Source organism: Bos mutus, chromosome 24 (genome assembly GCF_027580195.1).
Source record: "Bos mutus isolate GX-2022 chromosome 24, NWIPB_WYAK_1.1, whole genome shotgun sequence".
NCBI classification, from domain to species: Eukaryota; Metazoa; Chordata; class Mammalia; order Artiodactyla; family Bovidae; genus Bos; species Bos mutus.
The window spans coordinates 1,969,421-1,985,059 of record NC_091640.1 but is presented as its reverse complement, the minus strand read 5'-3'; positions in this window follow the sequence as shown (position 1 = coordinate 1,985,059).

The following is a 15,639-nucleotide window of genomic DNA, read 5'->3' as shown; positions in this document are numbered from 1 at the left end:
TACAGATTAATTCCATACAGATTTAATCCAAGACCTAGACCCCAAGACAACTCCTATACATTCAGTTCAGTCGCTCAGTCATGTCCAACTCTTTGCATTATAGATCCATGTCAATAGCTCTATCTGTATCCATGCTCAGTGTATCTGTGTGTCTAGATCTCTGTGCTTAGATGCTCAGTCATGTCTGACTCTTTGCGACCTCATGAACTGTAGCCCACCAGGCTCCTCTGTCCATGGGATTCTCCAGGTGAGGATGCTGGAGTGGGTAGCCATTCCCTTCTCTAGGGACCTTCCCAACCCAGAGATCAAACCCAGGTCTCCCGCATTGCAGGCAGATTCTTTACCATCTGAGCCATCAGGGAAGCCCGTCTAGATCTCTATCTGTATTCATAAATATATCTTTGTTTTAGTAGTGTAGTTAAAGTTGACACAGAAAACTTGATAAATTTTGTGAACTCTTATTAAATTCCCATGTATGCAGATTTTTTTATTATTTATTTTTATTGTTTTATTATTTCATGAGATTCAATATCATTTTACTATATATTCTCATAAAATTATTTCTGTCTTAGATAATGTCTTAATAACTCAAACTCATCTTTGAGTTAGATTTTTGTTTGCTTGTTTTTTTGCTTTCAATTTCAATTATCACCAGCTTGTGTCTGTCTGCATTCCCCATTCCTGGTTAACCACAACATGATCCCCAAAACTAACTGAAGAAAAGACTCCTGTTTCAGGAAGGGAGAAATCTGGGTGGCTTGTGAACTCCAGCAACAGGAAGAGAGGAAACAAGTTGGACTTGCTCAGCCAGGCGGTGTGCTGGCATCAGGGCGCATCACCCCTCCCCTCACTGACACGCAGCTCATGCCCTTAGGTGCCCTCTGCCTGCACATCCACAGTTTTATTGACACTGCTGCCCCATGCCACAAGGCTTCCGTATTGCCCTGCAGCCTGCATTTTAATTCACATCACTTACCCCACTAATGACCTCAGCAATGATGCAAGGACTGTTTTCAAAGAACTCACCACCTCTTTGCGGGGTGGGAAAGCTGAATGAAGTATAAAAACAAATATGCAAGTTGGAACATAGTGAATCCAGAGGCACCACCTAGTCCATGAGAATCTAATGGATGACAATGCTTCCAGCTTGCAACCTGAATGAAGGAGGTGGAGATGGTGCCCAGGTCCTCAAGGAAAACTGTGAATGAATCACTTGAAGACAGGAGATGATGGGGAAGATAGCTGAAGCAGACAGGTAACCTCAGAGTATCTAAATTATACACAAAGAAGTGAGTAAAAGCCTGATGTATCAAAAAATTGCAAAGAAGTTATGGTGGCTGTAATGCAAAGTGAATGTGATGAGCCAACAGTCAAAGATATGAGGGTGGAGAGGAGCTGGCCTGGTCATGTGTGGTCTTGGCCATGAGTGTGTGCTTGACTCCTGTAGGCCATTTGGACAGTGAGCTGGTGTGTTACCGCCTGCATGGATTCTCCTGGCTATATGTGGGCTGTTTCAGGAATCCCCAAGTTAATCGTGGTTTAAACTGGGATGGTACCAGGGAAAGAAAGAACAAGACAGACAGGTTAAAAATTCAGGAAGTAACACCTGGAGGACTGACTTACTAACTGTCTCCAGGTAACAGAAGATCGCTGGGAGAAATGTCAATAACCTCAGATATGCAGATGACACCACCCTTATGGCAGAAAGTGGAGAGGAACTCAAAAGCCTCTTGATGAAAGTGAAAGTGGAGAGTGAAAAAGTTGGCTTAAAGCTCAACATTCAGAAAACGAAGATCATGGCATCTGGTCCCATCACTTCCTGGGAAATAGATGGGGAAACAGTGGAAACAATGGCAGGCTTTATTTTTTTCGGCTCCAAAATCACTGCAGATGGTGACTGCAGCCATGAAATTAAAAGACACTTACTCCTTGGAAGGAAAGTTATGACCAACCTAGATAGCATATTCAAAAGCAGAAACATTACTTTGCCAACAAAGGTCCGCCTAGTCAAGGATATGGTTTTTCCTGTGGTCAGGTATGGATGTGAGAGTTGGACTGTGAAGAAGGCTGAGCGCCAAAGAATTGATGCTTTTGAACTGTGGTGTTGGAGAAGCCTCTTGAGAGTCCCTTGGACTGCAAGGAGATCCAACCAGTCCATTCTGAAGGAGATCAGCCCTGGGCTTTCTTTGGAAGGAATGATACTAAAGCTGAAACTCCAGTACTTTGGGCACCTCATGTGAAGAGTTGACTCATTGGAAAAAACTCTGATGCTAGGAGGGATTGGGGGCAGGAGGAGAAGGGGACAACAGAGGATGAGATGGCTGGATGGCATCATGGACTTGATGGATGTGAGTCTGAGTGAACTCCCGGAGTTTGTGATGGACAGGGAGGCCTGGCGTGCTGCAATTCATGGTGTCACAAAGATTGGGCACGACTGAGTGAACTGAACTGAACTGAATGGAAGATCAATGATTAATGGCAGTTTTCAAGTATGAGAGAACAGGTTGGTTGCAGATTCCAATCAAGAAGAGTGGAGCAGAGAAGAAGACCAATGGAGAGGAAAACCAACTCATACAAGGGAAAGCAGATTCAGGTTGAATTCCTTGAGCTTGAAGCAGTTGAAAAATCCAGATGACAGTGACAACCCAGGAAACAGGAGGGGGAGCCTGATGCTTGGAGGAGGGTCCCAGCTGACTCTGTGGGCAATCACCTAATTGGAAACAACAGACCCTGAGAGACAGACCCCAAAGAAGAACATCCAGTAGGAATGGGTCAAGGGACAAGAGAGCTGATGAGTGGAGAACCAGGGAACCATGGCAGACTCAAGGTCAAGAAAGTGGAATTACAATGAGTGACTAATATCATCAAACCACAGACATCATGGGAAATATTTCAGAGTAAGTGTTGGGGTTGAGGATAATTGGCCACCATGGTGAGAATAACCTTAGTCACATGGTGGAACTGAAAGTCAGTTATAGGATGTCGAGAAGTGAATGAGCAGCCTGGGGAGCTGGTGAGGGCTCAGCCTTGGAGAAGGTGGGATGTAAAAGGAGGAGTGAGGTTGGCAGGCAGAGTACCAGGCACAGGGTGGTTTTCCTTGGGGAGAAATCAGAACATACAGGCTGAAATTAAGGACCCAGGGGAAGGCACCATGGGCGCTCCAGAGAGTTCTCTTTTAGGACCCAGGTTTGGAAAAGATGGGATAAAGGACACAGGAGAAGGGTCAGCCTTGCAGTGAGAGTGATACCAGGAGGGGGTATTCTAGATGCGGGTGCCTTTCTGGGTGGGAGTCTGAATGCATGGTTGCCTAACGCCTTCACTTCCCTCAATTCAATAAGGGGCAAATAATTTTCTAAAACTGAGTGATGGATGGGTAGCATATGGGCTTCTGGAGAATTTTGGATTAGTTCTGAGAGAAACTGAGCAAGCTTGCCAAGTAAGGAATCCTGAAAGAATTAGCCTAAAATTGAAAGCTCATGGACGTGGGTGAGCCAGTCACAGTTGGTGCAAATTGCCTGTGGCTCCAGACAATGTCTAGCAGAAGGCTATTCCATTGTGGGGACAGATTTGGGTCCCTCTAGAGGAGGTCATACTGTTCACACTCCCCAGGTCAGTAGGTGCCCAATATGCTACTGGAGATCAGTGGAGAAATAACTCCAGAAAGAATGAAGGGATGGAGCCAAAGCAAAAAGAATACCCAGCTGTGGATGTGACTGGTGATAGAAGCAAGGTCCGATGCTGTAAAGAGCAATATTGCATAGGAACCTGGAATGTCAGGTCCATGAATCAAGGAAAATTGGAAGTGGTCAAACAAGAGATGGCAAGGGTGAATGTCGACATTCTAGGGATCAGCGAACTGAAATGGACTGGAATAGGTGAATTTAACTCAGATGACCATTATATCTACTACTGCAGGCAGGAATCCCTCAGAAGAAATGGAGTAGCCATCATGGTCAACAACAGAGTCCGAAATGCAGTACTTGGATTTAATCTCAAAAACGACAGAATGATCTCTGTTCGTTTCCAAGGCAAACCATTCAATATCACAGTAATCCAAGTCTATGTCCCAACCAGTAACGCTGAAGAAGCTGAAGTTGAACGGTTCTATGAAGACCTACAAGACCTTTGAGAACTAACACCCAAAAAATGTCCTTTTCATTATAGGGGACTGGAATGCAAAAGTAGGAAGTCAAGAAACACCTGGAGTAACAGGCAAATTTGGCCTTGGAATATGGAGTGAAACAGGGCAAAGACTAATAGAGTTTTGCTAAGAAAATGCACTGGTCATAACAAACACCCTCTTCCAACAACACAAGAGAAGACTCTATATATGGACCTCACCAGATGGTCAACACCAAAATCAGATTGATTATATTCTTTGCAGCCAAAGATGGAGAAGCTCTATACAGTCAGCAAAAACAAGACCAGGAGCTGATTGTGGCTCAGACCATGAACTCCTTATTGCCAAATTCAGACTTAAATTCAAGAAAATAGGGGAAACCACTAGACCATTCAGGTATGACCTAAATCAAATCCCTTATGATTATACAGTGAAAGTGAGAAATAGATTTAAGAGCCTAGATCTGATAGAGTGCCTGATGAACTATGGAATGAGGTTCATGACATTGTACAGGAGACAGGGATCAAGACCATCCCCATGGAAAAGAAATGCAGAAAAGCAAAATGGCTGTCTGGGGGGGCCTTACAAATAACTGTGAAAAGAAGAGAAGTGAAAAGCAAGGAGAAAAGGAAAGATATAAACATCTGAATGCAGAGTTCCAAAGAATAGCAAGAAGAGATAAGAAAGCCTTCTTCAGCGATCAATGCAAAGAAATAGAGGAAAACAACAGAATGGGAAAGACTAGAGATCTCTTCAAGAAAATCAGAGATACCAAAGGAACATTTCATGCAAAGATGGGCTCGATAAAGGACAGAAATGATACGGACCTAACAGAAGCAGAAGATATTAAGAAGAGATGGCAAGAATACACAGAAGAACTGTAGAAAAAAGATCTTCACGACCCAGATAATCACGATGGTATGATCACTGACCTAGAGCCAGACATCCTGGAATGTGAAGTCAAGTGGGCCTTAGAAAGCATCACTATGAACAAAGCTAGTGGAGGTGATGGAATTCCAGTTGAGCTATTCCAAATCCTGAAAGATGATGCTGTGAAAGTGCTGCACTCAATATGCCAGCAAATTTGGAAAACTCAGCAGTGGCCACAGGACTGGAAAAGGTCAGTTTTCATTCCAATCCCAAAGAAAGGCAATGCCAAAGAATGCTCAAACTACCGCACAATTGCACTCATCTCACACGCTAGTAAAGTAATGCTCAAAATTCTCCAAGCCAGGCTTCAGCAATATGTGAACCATGAACTTCCTGATGTTCAAGCTGGTTTTAGAAAAGGAAGAGGAACCAGAGATCAAATTGCCAACATGTGCTGGATCATCAAAAAAGCAAGAGAGTTCCAGAAAAACATATATTTCTGCTTTATTGACTATGCCAAAGCCTTTGACTGTGTGGATCACAATAAACTGTGGAAAATTCTGAAAGAGATGGGAATACCGGACCACCTGACCTGCCTCTTGAGAAATGTGTATGCAGGTCAGGAAGCAACAGTTAGAACTGGACGTGGAACAACAGACTGGTTCCAAATAGGAAAAGGAGTTCGTCAAGGCTGTATATTGTCACCCTGTTTATTTAACTTATATGCAGAGTACATCATGAGAAACGCTGGACTGGAAGAAACACAAGCTGGAATCAAGATTGCCGGGAGAAATATCAATAACCTCAGATATGCAGATGACACCACCCTTATGGCAGAAAGTGATGAGGAACTAAAAAGCCTCTTGATGAAAGTGAAAGTGGAGAGTGAAAAAGTTGGCTTAAAGCTCAACATTCAGAAAACGAAGATCATGGCATCCGGTCCCACCACTTCATGGCAAATAGATGGGGAAACAGTGGAAACAGTGTCAGACTTTATTTTTCTGGGCTCCAAAATCACTGCAGATGGTGACCGCAGCCATGAAATTAAAAGACACTTACTCTTTGGAAGGAAAGTTATGACCAACCTAGATAGCATATTCAAAAGCAGAGACATTACTTTGCCAACAAAGGTTCGTGTAGTCAGGTTTTTCCTGTGGTCATGTATGGATGTGAGAGTTGGACTGTGAAGAAGGCTGAGCACCGAAGAATTGATGCTTTTGAACTGTGGTGTTGGAGAAGCCTCTTGAGAGTCCCTTGGACTGCAAGGAGATCCTACCAATCCATCCTAAAGGAGATCAGTCCTGGGCTTTCTTTGGAAGGAATGATGCTAAAGCTGAAACTCCAGTACTTTGGCCGCCTCATGTGAAGAGTTGACTCTTTGGAAAAGACTCTGATGCTGGGAGGGATTGGGGGCAGGAGGAGAAGGGGACGACAGAGGATGAGATGGCTGGATGGCATCACCGACTTGATGGATGTGTGTCTGAGTGAACTCCCGGAGTTTGTGATGGACAGGGAGGCCTGGCGCGCTGCGATTCATGGGGTTGCAAAGAGTCGGACATGAATGAGCGACTGATCTGATCTGATCCTATCTGAGAGGAGGTCATGCCCTATTTCCCCACGTGAAGAGAAACTGCACCTGCGAATATGTCATCTTCTGAGACAAAAGGAATTCTGAAGACACCATATAGGTGGTGACCAGTTAACCTGAAAATAGGAGATTTTCCTGGATTATGTGGATGGGCTGAATGGAGCCACACAAACCCATAAGGTCAAGACAGAAAATAAAGTCAGAGAAATTTGAAGTAGGAGACAGACTTGATAATGATTTCAAGGTGGTTGAGACCACAGACCAAAGAATGCAGGAATCTCTAGAAGCTACAGATGAGCCCAGGGGACCTGAGTCCACACCCACATAGACACAAATACTGCCCACAGCCTGAGCCCAGGAGCAGATTCCTCTCTAGAAACCCCAGGCTCCTGGCCAACACTGTGACTATGTGTGCATGAGACCCTGAGCAGGGACTCTGCCTCTCCACCCTGGACTGTGGACACACAGAAACTATAGGATTGTCAAGAAGAGATGTGGTTCTGCATGACTCTGCTTGTGCTGACTTGTTATAGCAGCAACAGACAACTAATACCTACCTTTTGTGGAAATTTGTGACTATTACGTATGGTGGAGTTTTTAGGGGCAGGTCCAGTAGCATCCAGAGGTTGCAAAGAGTTGGACATGACTGAGTGACTTTCGCTTTCCCATATTGGGCTTCCCTTGGGGATCAGCTGGTAAAGAATCTACCTGCAATGTGGGAGACCTGGGTTTGATCCTTGGGTTGGGAAGATCCCCTGGAGAAGGGAAAGGCTACCCATTCCAGTATTCTGGCCTGGAGAATTCCATGAACTGTATAGTCCATGGGGTCACAAAGAGTCAGACACAACTGAGTGACTTTCACTTTCTTTTCCCAGCAAATAAGCAGGTTCAGATAAACTGAAAGTGCAGCTGAGTGAGGTAAGGATACCCAGACTGTTGTCCGGATTGTGTAGCAAAGAAAGATAAGGTCATCTGGGAAGGTGGAGGACCTGGACATCCCAGGATGGCTGGCACCTGTTTTAGTGGAATTCAGGTCATCTTTCTGGTTTAATTAGCCCACTCTCCTAAGCCAACTGACACCTGAAGATCTTCAGTGACTCCATTTCACCAAATCCTGTTTTTATTTATTCAAATACTGAAGGTTTTACAATATTTGCTTTTAAACTATCTCAGAGACAGTATCAGAAACAGGATGAGAGGCAACTCACTTTAGTACTCTTGCCTGGAAAATCCCATGGATGGAGGAGCCTGGTAGGCTGCAGTCCATGGGGTTGCGAAGAGTCGGACACGACTGAGCAACTTCACTTTCACTTTTCACTTTCATGCATTGGAGAAGGAAATGGCAACCCACTCCAGTGTTCTTGCCTGGAGAGTCCCAGGGATGGGGAAGCCTGGTGGGCTGCCATCTATGGGGTCACACAGAGTCGGACACAACTGAAGTGACTTAGCCGCAGTAGCAGCAGTAGGGATAGTATACTTACCATTTCCTGTGTTGACCTTCCCCCGGCTAAGGCATCTGTGGCAGCTAGAACTTGTTTCTGATTCTTTACTCCTCTCTAATGCACTGTGGGTTGACATGATTGCCTTGGTCCCATGACAGCAGAATGCATTTCAGGCTCGGCCATGTGACTGGATTTGGCCCTTGGGATTGGTGGGTTTCTGGAGAAGGGAATGGCAACCCACTCCAGTATTCTTGTCTGGACAATTGCATGGTCAGAGGAGCCTGGCAGGCTACAGTCCACGGGGTCACAGAGTTGGACATGGCTGAGACTAACACACACACACACTGGTGGATTTAACTGCACAAGTGGAAGCTTGAAATGTGTCTCCACAGTTGGCTGCCGTGTCGAACCTCTGCATTTGCAATGAGAAGGAAATCCTTGAGCTGCCACAGCCAACCCCTCTAAACACAGAGTCCAGGGTCAGACTTGTGAAGAGAGCCACCCCAACTAACTGTTGGATGAGTGAACAAGGAATAATTCTTGGAAGTACATGCTGAAATTTGCTTGCTTCCTAGCAAAGCTGTCTAATCAACCGAAAACTCTTTAAGTACCTTCCTTCATGTTTATTCTTGCTTGTGACATCCTCACCCTCCTGTGTGGTCTGAATGTTTGTGCCCCCGAACTCACATGCTGATTTCCCAGTCCCTGTGGAATGGTACTGGAGCTTGTGCCCCTGGCGGGTGCTCAGGTCACAAAGGAGAAGCCCCTGTGAATGGAATCAGTGCTCTTATAAAGGAGCCTTGGAGCAAAAAGGGGCTCATCCATGAGCCAGGAAGCAGGCTCTCACCAATAAGAGCACCTTGATCTTAGAGTTCCCAGCCTCCACGACTGTGAGGCTGTCGAAGAGCAATCCAGGTTACAGCAGTTTGTTTTAGCAGCCCCAACGGACTGATGCCTCTTCTGTGCACAGGAGACTTTTCAGCTAGAAAAATCTTACCATCCTTCATGTACAGATCACACCCCTTATCACCCTCCTGAAAGCCATTTTATCACCAGAAGCCAGAGAAAATACCTTTGACTGCATATGTTGTTTCTCCAATAAAATTAATCTTTATGCATTATCTCATTTGACCATGAGACCAATTCTACGTGGATAAGCGGATAGATAACATTAGCTCCACTTTGTAAATAATGAGAAAATTAGCGCTCACAGAAGTTGAGTCACTAAGTCTTATTGGCGCAACCAACGAGGGGCACAGAGAGAGAGTTCAGTCCAGAACCGGAGCCTTCGTTCTGCGCTCTTGCACATGTTTTGGAGTCTGAGCCAAATCTCGAATTCCTGAAAGGCTTGGTCTAAACAAGCTGATTTCTCCTCATGTTCAGCATGGGGCTCTGCCTGGAACAGCTGTTGATTAGGTGTTCATTTACTGAAATAACATGAAAGAAAGTGAATTTAATTAGATGCAAATAGCTCTACAGAGGATTTTTATCACCTCTACCCAACGTGGGTCTAAGACTGGGTTGCCCGACCCCTACCTGTGCAGACTGGACCTTGATTCTCTCCTTCCTGATGGAACTGCTCCCAACCTTTCCCCCCAAAAGGTTTGCTTTGGATTTTCACAAAGTTGTGTTATTCCCCACAGTGAAGGGCCTGAGGTTTGGTGACTTCTGTCTACCTGTTTCCACACTTTATGAACTACACAGATTCATTGTAATCAGAGCAGTCTCGTGAATTCCTATCTGAATGACACATACTCAGTGATCACCCAGTGACTATTACCTATTGGCTGATCGACTGACCAGCTGAATGACTGACTGACTGACTCCTGAATTCCGGGGCCACAAGGACCTTTCCCTGTGACTGGTGGAGCAATGATAGGAAAGAAACTGAGAGACACCCGAGCCAGTACTAAATGTCGGTGCTCAGTGAGCACAAACGCTCATTGATGTTGTGCCTATTCATGCCACTCAAGTGTTTTATTTTGTCCTTAGTTTTTAAAATTTATTACTTTATTAAAATATAGTTCATATACTGTAAAATTCACTCATTTGAAGTGTACAGTTCAGTGATAGTATATTCAGAGTTTTTCAATCATTTGCTTTGCTAAGTCACTTCAGTCGTGTCCGACTCTGTGCGACCCCATAGACGGCAGCCCATCAGGCTCCCTCGTCCCTGGGATTCTCCAGGCAAGAACACTGGAGTGGGGTGCCATTTCCTTCTCCAATGCAAGAAAGTGGAAAGTGAAAATGAAGTCGCTCATTCGTGTCTGACTCTTAGCGACCCCACGGACTGCAGCCCACCAGGCTCCTCCGTCCATGGGATTCTCCAGGCACGAGCACTGGAGTGGGGCCATTTCTAATTCCAAAACACTGTCATCACTGCTCCCCCCATAAGAAACCACTTCATCTGTGAATTGTTAGTCTCTGTTCTCACCTCCTTGCTGTCCCAGGCAACCATTATTCTACCTCTGTCTTTAGGATTTGCCTATTTTGGACACTACATGTGAGTGGAACCATACTACATGTGACTTTTGTCCAGTTCTTCTCAATCAGTATAATGTTTTCAAAGTTCATCACATTGTAACATGTGTCAATATTTCATTCCTTTTTATTACTGAAAACACATCCCATTGTATGGAGAAGCCACATTCTCTTTATCCGTCCATCAGTGGGTGGACATTTGGGTTTCTACTTTGAGGCCCCTATAAATAATGCTACTGTGAATATCTGTGTACAAGATTTGTGTAAATGTATGTCTTCATTTCTCTTGGGTAGATACGTAGGAGTGGGATTGCTGGGTCACATGTTAACTCTGTTTAATATTTTGAGAAACTGCCAAACTGCTTTTCAAAGTAGCTGCACTTTCCTAAAATTCTACATTCCCATCAGCAATGTATGAGGGTCCTCAGTCACTTTTTTCTTCAGTTTTGCTGACTTCTTTTGGCAATCAAATGTTTTCATTGTTGAGTATTCAGCTGATAAATGATTGGATTTGTTCATTTATCCTAAGAGTGTGGGGTAAATGCATGAACAACAGTGAGGGAACCTTCAGAACCCACCTGTCCGCCTGGCTGTTCTGTTCCGATGCGGAATGCAGTTATCTTAGGCTTGTGAAATGATTCATATGACAGGTGGGATATGGAGTCTGATTTCAAGAAGACTTATTTAGTGGTTTCTTTTCCTGAAAAAAAAAAATCCAAGAGTGAGAGTCATTCTTGTGGGTCTTCTGAGGTTCTAGATGCTACATTTGAAACCCGGTGAAACTGCCCTTGTTAATTACAGAATCGCTTCCCTAAGAGCACAGCGGGAGGGACACGGCATAGACCGCACCCCCGCCACCTTCATTACATCACTGGCACCAGAAAAATAGAAAAGGACAGTGGGACCAGACTGCAGGGTGTGAAGAGCAAACCTCCCAGAGGTTCCGCAAGAGGACCCCTTGTTGGCAAATATCTTAGTATAAATATGATTTAAAAGACCATCAGCTATAAATCACATTTTAAGGTAATCTCCCCCCTACATTCTTAACTTTCAGGGTTTCAGGTTCAAGAGGAAGTGAATACATTTTACACTGCAGGAGAAATTTGACATGGTGTCAAATTTATATTAGTTCAGAGGGATGAAATTTAGCCATTGATTGTTAAAAATAAAAGAGAGAGATATGTGTATAATAGAGGCTTTTTTTTTTTAAACTGAAAAGAAGTCATCTCAAGGAATAAAAGAGGCAGACACGCAAACGTCCTTGAGGTGGGTCTCTAGGACCTGATAGGTTACTCCATTGGATTCATGAAATCCAAACTGGTAAGAAACTTAAACGGGTGGTCATCCAGTTCAGTTTCCCCTGGAAACATTCTTAAGGGTGTAACAACATTTGAAAAGCACATCAGGATCCATCAGGATCAAAGGTTTTCGTCAATGGGAAACGTTAGAATCGCTCTCCATGTATCTGTTAGCAACATTGCTCCCGCCTTCCATCTTCTCGTTCCTACTGACTGTCTTGCCTTTTCCCCCACCTGTTTCCCTCTTTAACTCATCTTTCCATGCCGTGCTTCCTGGGATGCCATTTAACTGAACTGATGTTGGTAAACAGCATTGAATTCCTTCACATTGGCAAGGATTTTCTTGCAAAAGAGTTCTTCCTGAAATGGCTGACCCTGTTTCTCACTTAATAGAATGCATTTGCTTCTTCTGTTTTCCTTGTGGGCACCCAGAATGCAAAAGGGAACAAGTTTTGCTGTATTGCCTGCCACCGGAGGCGTTCTTTCCTCTTCCTCGTGGATGGCCCACAGCACTTTTGGTGCCATTAAAGAGAGACCCACAGCTCACAAAGGAAGCAGGATGCTTTTCAGGAGCATGGAGAAGGACCTTGCTCATCATCTCTTCAGCCCAGCACTGCCCTGGCAGGTCCTTCTCCCCTTGGAGGAGACAGGAAGGTAACATTTGATATAGTACTTTCTTAAAAATCCTGAGTGAAGAAAAGAGTCTTGAGAGAAAGTTCCCAGATATGGATTACTTATAAAAAGAATAAAAGGGATGAACATGGAAGATTTTTCATCACCGTAAACAAATAATTTGTGATCGCTCTGCACTCGAACCACAAATAAGACCAGGAATTAGAAGTGCCCCTAGCTGGCCGGTATATACATATATCATTGGTCCGGGGTAATGAAGATTACCTGATAAAGATCACAATATGACAGGTTTCCTTTTGCATTGCCTGCTGAACAGCCAGAAACGGTTTTCTGCGGCCGGCCAGCTATTGATCCAGCTCTTTCTTGTCAGTGATGCAGTTAATGGGAATTCCACAGGCAAATAAAAGCTACATTTTGTCTTCATTTTCATCTGAAATATGAGCTGGTCCTTTGTACTCTAGACAGTCATTTATTACTCATTTTCCTTTATTGATGTTTATGAGCTGAAGCATAAAATGATTCTCAAATGTAGTTTAATTGAGGCGGCAGTTGACACGGTAACCGTGATTACCGATGCGCCGTCGGAGGCATGAAGTCCATGAATCAAGGTTTGCTTTTCATTGGTCTTGGAGGCAGCACAGGGGCGAGAATATCCTTAAAAAGCAACTGGGCTGGAGCTGCAGAAATATGTCGATTTATCTTCATAGGTGGTTGCGGGGGGGAGCCAGCGCCCCATCCTTAGCAGCAGCCCCCGAGGTTTTCTCGTACTTGACATTCAAGGGCTGGCTGGCTTTCCTAGCAGAGGGGAAACTTCTCCTAAACCATTTTATCATTTTAAAAAGTGTTTGAGCAGATCCTTCTTTTGAAAATATTGAAGCTCAGTGATTAGCCCTCCGAAGCGTCGGTGGGGGTGCAGCGGGACACACCATCTACAGCCACACACAGCACCGGGCAGCCCAGTCAGTCAATTCATTCGTAAAATGGGAAGAACAATCAATACTGCGGAGAAGTATTTTTTTATATGCAGTTATTAACTCATAAGCTACAGTATATCTCATCTCATTTCGACAACAGCTGAGGTCTCCATCTCCCCCTGGAGACCCCTGCAGGTCCCATTATGAGAATCATAAATAATATGTGCTAATGAGATATGAATTGATTATGTTGGAAAAGCTGACATTTTCATCCATCATTCTAAATGATGTTTAACAATGGATTACCAGCCAGTAATTCCTCTGATATGAGATTAAATAAAATAGCCGGCTGTTTCAGCAGACTAGCTCAAGGAGATGGCAATAAATCTGCTCAATTACTGTATTACCAATCCGTTTTTCACTGCTAAGGATATTATTATTTCATTTAGACTTGTTCATGCATCATAGATTATTTTATTTCAGGCAGTCAATGGCAGGAACCGCAGCGTACTCTCCAGCGAGCCGTGGAGCGGTGGTCTTGGCCGAGTGCAGTAACTGCCCCTCTGTGTGCCCCAAATGCCCCCCAGGAGAGGCTGACCTGCCGCCCCCCGGGGCAGAGCCTCCGCATGCAAGCCGCATTTCAGAGAGACGCATTTTGCTTTCAACCTAATTTTCTTTACTTATCTGAAAAGTCTCAACCAAAGGATACCGCCTCAGAAACCGATCGATTGAAACGAGATTATTAGATCCTCTAAGATGATTTGGTCTTCATCTCAGTCCTGTAGTAGATTGAGAATTAGATCACAGAGACCATTCTTTGGCCTCGCAAATTAGATTCCCAGCCCCTGCAATACAAAGGTGGCCTTTCTCCCTCGTGCCAAACACACAGACGACTTATACACTTTATTGATGTGAAAATGGGATCGGCGGGAAGAATCCCATGGCACCCCTGGCATCGCTCGTCATCTCGACGAACCTGAATAAAGTTTGGAGCCTGAGCCCCACAACTGTCTGTATAGAAAAATAACAGTGGGATGGGTGGCCTTGTGAACGCTTGGCTTCCTTCTCATAATCACCTATGTGTCAGTCGACTTGAGAGAAGATGGGCAGGGGCTCGAGGCCCAAGCCCTGTGCCTGGCAGTTCACATGGAAGAGGGAGGCCAAGGGTGTCCGCACGGGCTCCACAGACACCTCCACGCACACCCTGGGCCCCGCCCGCCCGCCCGCCCGGCTCCGTGCCTTCCCTGGCCCCGCAGATGGCCAGCAGCAGACGGCCCTGCGTGGCCCGTGGCCCTTCCGTGAATGCAGACCTGCAGGTGCTCACACCTCTTGCCTCCAGGAATCTCGGTTGACATAGAGGCATGAGGTGGGCCACCAAGGCACGTGCAGCCAGCCAAGAAAAGCCAGGAAATTTATGGCACAGGTGACGAAGCTCTGAAGGCAGTGGGTCAGATTCTTCTCTCTTCTTACCCCTTCTGAAGAGGACACACCTCCTCCATCTCTCCAGGAGATGGCTGAGCAAATCAGGGTAAGTAGTGATCGCACCCAGCATGGAGCAGCTGGATGAAGAGCCCTTCCGTCACCTTTCCTCTTTCCTGGTCTTATTGCCACCATCCCTTCCTCCTGTCCCCCAGGACTGCAGCCGTGAAGAAGTTGCAGAGGAGGCCTTTGATGTGGTTTCTGGGGAACCCAGACAAAAACAATGTGTGACATAGGAAAGCAGAACCCAGGGCACTCAGCTCTGACCCTCATCCAGCAGGGATGGAGAACCTGTTGGTGGTGCTAAGCACCTTCCATAACAGTGCTGTAGGACCATTTCTAAGGGTGTTCCCATGCAAGTCAGGCTAAAACACCAGAAGGCGAGGTGCTTGGCCATGTGGCAGCTGTGGTTCTTGCATAGGACGGATCGCTGATAATTCCTGGATCAAGGACTGTGGAATGGAAGGCCTTTGAATGTCTCAGCAAATGGAAATGAGAGGCTCAAAGGAGCCCAATGACACTCAGACTCTACAGAACCCAGAGGCTTCCATGATGGTATTCCAGAAAGCTCATCTCCAGCCTAGAGCTATCTCCCTTTCCCACGGACTCCAGGGTGGCCTCACCTGTGAAGGTGTCTCACAGAAGACCTTGTTCTCCTCCAGCTCTGCCAATTTGCTCAGCCACAGCCTCCAGACCCACAGGAAGGAGGTCGTAACTCAGCACCATCTGTGTGAGGAAGCCCTGCCCGAGCTCCAGGAGGAAGAGCTCAGGTGCTGAAGGACTGAGCCTACATACCAGGTGCTCCCGCGTGGTA